The 5917-nt window shown below is 45.7% G+C and overlaps 1 pseudogene; it reads right to left on the bottom strand.

Moving 5' to 3' along the window:
- Positions 1-363: 363 nt before the first annotated feature.
- LOC144600838 (uncharacterized) lies at positions 364-987 on the bottom strand (annotated as a pseudogene).
- Positions 988-5917: the final 4930 nt, after the last annotated feature.

Below are 5917 nucleotides of genomic sequence, written 5' to 3'. Positions count from 1 at the left end.
AGACCCTTTACTCAGTACATAGTTGAGGCACCGTTGGCAGCGATTACAGCCTCAAGTCTTCTTGGGTATGACGCTACAAGCTAGGCACACCTGTATTTGGGTAAATTCTCCCATTCTTCTCTGCAGATCCTCTCAAGCTCTGTCAGGTTGGATAGGGAGCGTCGATGCACAGCTATTTTCAGGTCCCTCCAGAGATGTTCGATCGGGTTCAAGTCCATGCTCTGGCTGGGCCACTCAAGGACATTCACAGACTTGTCACAAAGTTACTCCTGCATTGTCTTGGCTGTGTGCTTAGGGTCGTCCTGTTGGAAGGTGAACCTCCACCCCAGTCTGAGGTCCAGAACACTCTGGAGCAGGTTTTCATCAAGGATCTCTCTGTACTTTGTTCTGTTTATCTTTCCTTTGATCCTGACTAGTCTCCCAGTTCCTGCCGCTGAAAAACATCCTCAGAGCATGATGATGCCACCACTATGCGTCATCGTAGCTATGGTAATTGCCAGGTGATGAGCGGTGCTGCTTAGCATTCAGGCCAAAGAGTTCAATCTTGGTTTCATCAGACCAGAGAATCATGTTTCTCATGGTCTGAGAGTCCTTTAGGTGCCTTTTGGCAAGCGGGCTGTGCCTTTTACTGAGGAGTGGCTTCCGTCTGGCCACTCTACCATAAAGGCCTGATTGGTGGAGTGCTGCAGATATAGTTGTCCTTCTGGAAGGTTCTCCCATCTTCACAGAAGAACTCTGGAGCTCTGTCAGAGTGACCATCGGGTTCTTGGTCACCTCCCTGACCAAGGCGCTTCTCCACCGATTGCTCAGTTTGGCCGGGTGGCCAGCTCTATGAAGAGTCCTGGTGGTTCCAAAATTCTTCCATTTAAGAAAGACAGAGGCCACTGTACTCTTCGGGACCTGCAATGCTGCAGAAATTGTTTTATATCCTTCCCCAGATCTGTGTCTCGACACAATCCTGTCTCGGTCTACGACCAATTCCTTCATCTTCATAGCTTGGTTTTTCCTCTGACATGCACTGTCAACTGAGGGACCTTATATAGACAGGTGTGTGCCTTTCCAAATCATGTCCAATCAATTGGACTCCAATCAAGTTGTAGAAACATCTCAAGGATAATCAATGGAAACAGGATGAACATAAGCTCAATTTTGAGTGTCATAGCAAAGGGTCTGAATACTTATGTAAATGTAATATTTCAGTTATTTCTTTTTAATTACTTTGGAAAAAATTCTAAGCACCCGTTTTTGCTTTTTTACTCTGGGGTATTGTGTGCAGATTGATGATAAAAAAATGAATTTAATCCATTTAAAAATAAGGCAGTAACGTAGCAAAATGTGGAAAAAGTGAAGGGGTCTGAATACTTTCTGAATGCATTGTACAACTGTTGTTAAAACAATCTGATTGAATGGTGCCCAGAACAACAATCTTGATCTCAAAGTTAGCAAGACCAATGAGCTGATTGTTGACTTCAGGAAGGGAATGTTGAGGATCCATGAACATGTTTTCATTGAGGGGACCACGATGGAGAGGGACAACAACTTCAAGTTCCTGGGCTATCTCTGTGCTATCCTGGCACATCAATGCAAGTGCAAAGAAAGTTAATCAATGCTTCTATTTCCTTAGAAGATTGAGGAGATTCAGCACATCACCCAATAGTCTATAAAACTTCTACAGGTGTACAGTATAAACTGGTTGCATCATAGCCACAGATTCCACATGGCTTGCTGACTATTTTCAGTTTGAATTTAGACCCCAGCATATGCAGCTTTGTTTTACTTTTGAAGGTGTTGCATTACGCTGGTATGATTTTAGGGTTGTGACTGTTGACTTAGCTTCGGGCCATGGGAGAGCAAGCCAGGTGGAAAAAGAGGATATGGAGCATCTTGTGACTGAAATCTGAAAAATAAATTGATATTCTACTATTTGTAATTGTGATAACTAAAATTCCTGGTAAGAGATTTTTTTTCAAGCCGTTTTATATTCACTAACCGATCTGAAGATGGGTGTTGACCCGAAACTTCACCCATTCCTTCTCTCCAGAGATGCTGCTTGTCTCGCTGAGTTACTTCACCATTTTGTGTCTATCTTCGGTGTAAACCGGCAACTGCAGTTCCTTCCTACACAAAGGATTGATTTTACTGTTTACATGTGATTCCATCGGTCTTGTGTTCAGACTCCTTGAGTCTGAAGAAGAGTCTTGACCCGAAATGTCACCCATTCCTTCTCTCCAGAGATGCTGCCTGTCCTGCTGAGTTACTCCACCATTTTGTGTCTATCTTTGGTGTAAACCAGCATCTGCAGCTCTTCCCTACATAATGGTTTCAACGCATGTTGGGCGAGCCATGTTGCGTGTAGCCATCACCGCATGTTGCACAGTGGTGCAGGGGTATAGTTGTTGCCTTACAGCGCCAGAGACCCAGGTTGGATCCTGACTTCGGGTGCAGTCTGTACGGAGTTTGTACGTTCTCCCTGTGACCTGCGTGGGTTTTCCTTTGGATATTCGGTATCCCACACGCTCCAAAGATGCACAGGTTTGTAGGTTAATTGGCTTGGTATAAATGTAAATTGTCCCCAGTGTGTATAGGATAGTTGACAGTGTGCGGGGATCACTGGCCGGTGTGGACTCAATGGGTCAAAGGGCCTGTTTCCACGCTGTATCTCTAAACTAAACTACGCCGTGCCCGGCTGGCGGCACAACGGCGGGCATCGCCCAATGGCAGGCATCCCCCAACGCAGGCATCCACCAACACGGGCATTGCCCAGCAGTGGGCATCCAGCAATGCGGGCATCACCCAAAGCAGGTATCGCCCAGCAGTGGGCATCAACCAGCAGCAGGCATCACTCAACAGCTGGTATCGCCCAATGGTGGGAATAGCCCAACGAGGGCATCGCCCATCGACAGGCATTGCCCATCGGCGGGCATCGCCAATGGCAGGCATTGCCCAATGGCGGGCATCACCCAAAACAGGCAGCATTGCCCAGCAGTGGGCATCGCCCAATGCAGGCATCCAGCAATGTGGGCATCACCCAAAGGAGGTATCGCCCAGCAGCGGGCATCACCCAGCAGCAGGCATCACTCAACAGGTGGTATCGCCCAATGGTGGGCATTGCCCAACGAGGGCATCGCCCAATGCGGGTATCCAGCAAATGTGGGCATCATCCAATGCAGGTATCGCCCAACGGCGGGCGCGTGGCGGCCGTTGGCAGCACGCGGTCAGAGCGGGCGGGAGGAGGGGGGGGGGCGCTCGTGCAGCGACGGACTGCACCGCACGCACGGCTTGTGGCTGCATCTGTCGAGGTATGGTATGGCCGTTAGCTCAGGCAGCTGCCGCTCATACATCCCGCAGCTGCTTGCAAGGAGGCCACTTTTGACGAGACATTCGTTTCGGGTTGAATGTGGACAGCCGGCGATTCCGCTTTTGTGTGTTTTTTCCTCTCTACCGCGCCTTTCCTCTTGCAGCAGCGGGGGGCACCGTGCAAAGACAAGTAGACCCGCTGGCGGCGCTGCATCCCCAGCTCCAGCTCCAGCGTCAGCGTCAGCGTCAGCGAGCTCGGATTGTGTGGGTCTCCCCACCCCTCACCCTCATCCTAAAAAAACGTGCAGGCTCGCAGGTTAACTGGACGCTGTAATTTTCCCTTCGTGTAAGTAGTGAGTGGTCAAATCTTGGGGTAGTTGATGAGAATGTGGGAAGAACAGGTTACAGGAGAAGTGAGTGGGGTGAAGAAGTGAGAAGTGACGCACCATCGACCCAAAGGGCTGAAATGCTCCCCTCCTCACTTTGTGTCAGAAAGAAATGTGGCCTCAACCTACTAAATCTGATTTGTTTTCTCACTTTTCCAGTTACAATGAAGGGTCTTTGACCCAAAATATTAACTCTGTTTCTCTTTCCACTGATGCTGAATGAATGTTCCTTCCTGCTCTGTTGAGATTTTGGGCATCATTATTTCAGATTTTTAACAATAGTGGTTTTTGATTTCCAATCATTTCAGAATTATAAACATTTGTTTTCTCTCTAATTGTTTCATACAAAACAAATGTTTTCGACAATGGTTTGGATTTTGCTGCCTGTGGCTGCCACCAACATCCACTGCTTGAATACCACAGTGCACTAAATTGGTTTAGATCCACAGAACTAAACTTGCCAGGCGAGAGCATCCTTAACCCTTTCAGTAAGGTGCTACATACGTTTCCTTTGTAGCTTATTTATGGTTGACAATAGTACTGTCTTCAAGTACATTTGGGAATTCAATGTCTAAAGGATAATATTAATAATCGGGTCAAGACCCTTCTACCCTTCTTCACTGAAGAACCTTTCACTGCGGACCTTTCACCGTCCTGGAACGTGGCAACTTCAACAGCCTGACCGCGGGAGAAGACGGCAGGGGAAGAGAAAAGACATTCTGGCCTTCCATCACAGTGAGGAGGTGACTGGAGGAGACTCACTGTGATGGATGTTTCTTTTTTTTTTTTTGTGTTGGTTGTGATTGTGTGTGAAATTGCTTATTTTTATTGCTCTATTTCACTGCACATCTTGTATGTGTATGTGACAAATAAACTTGACTTGACCTGAAACATCACCCATTCCTTCTCTCCAGAGATGCTACTTGTCCCGATGAGTGACTCCAGCTTTTTGTGTCTTATTTTCGGTTTAAACCAGCATCTGCAGTTCCTTCGTACACATGAATAATTGGAGATGTGTATGTTCCCAATGTTGCTATCCTTCCACTCCTTGCACTGTGACCGTACTTCACTTCTTGAAGTTGTGTTGAGCATATTTGATTATAGTTTCTCTTTGATACATTTTACATCTGTTATTCTTGCTTTGACTAATTTTGCACCTTCTTTATGCACAAGATCCTCAAGCCATGATTCTGCAAATTTCTAGCAACCTTACCTGCTCCAATTATGTGTTCTTGTTTACCTTGTGTTGTGAGGCAAATGAAAATTCTAATTTACTTAAACTTTATTTAAGCTTTAAGCAACTCATTTCTGTAATACACATCTTCAAAGCGTCTGGAAATTATCGCTGATTTCGCAGGCCTCGCCCGCCCGAGAGTCCCGCACATGCGCACACTTCATTCTCCCCTCCTATTTATAACTTGAGACGGCCAGGAGGTTTAGTATGTCTTGATGACCGTCGCAGCACTGGAGCATCAGGAGATAATGGTGTTTCAATAGCTGGTGGTACATATTGGTCATCAACTTCACTCATATTGTTATTTACATTTTCAATTTTAGAATTACTTATAGAAGTTTTCATTGGGGATGATGGGAGTGTTGAAGGAAGTTCTCGATTAATATTATCAAGGAGTGATGGAGCTGATGGAGAAGATGGACATGGTGCAAGGTCACGAAGTGAGACAGTCGTCCATCCTGATACTTAATAGTTGCATAAGAAGGGTTGACATGAGTCAGTTCAACTTCATCAACAAAGGGCTCATTCTTTTTTGATCGGACATATCAACGAAGCAACACAGGCCCAGGGCTAGTCAACCATGATGGCAGAGATGTACCACTAGAAGAACGCCGTTTGAAGTTAAAGAATTGCTCATGTGGAGTAGTATTGGTAGCGGTTGACAGTAGAGATCTGATGGAGTGTAATGCATCTGGTAGAACACATTCCCACTGCTGATCTGGTATGTCATTTGACTTTAAAGCCAGTTTCACTGCTTTCCAAATGATTCCGTTATACCTCTCAACCTGACCATTTCCAATAGGATGATAGTTTTATATAGAATAGTTTTATGATAGGATAATAGTTTTACTTGTTGCAATTCCTCTATTAGAAAGGTAGTCCTTTAAATCTTTTGACATGAATGAGGTGCCCCTATCAGAATGTATGTAACTTGGAAATCCATAGAATGAAAACAGTTGATCTAAACATTTGATAACCGTAGCAGCTGACATATTTGGAC

This window comes from Rhinoraja longicauda, chromosome 16, assembly GCF_053455715.1.
Source record: "Rhinoraja longicauda isolate Sanriku21f chromosome 16, sRhiLon1.1, whole genome shotgun sequence".
In the NCBI taxonomy this organism is placed as follows: Eukaryota; Metazoa; Chordata; class Chondrichthyes; order Rajiformes; family Arhynchobatidae; genus Rhinoraja; species Rhinoraja longicauda.
This window is presented reverse-complemented; position numbering and strand designations above follow the sequence as displayed.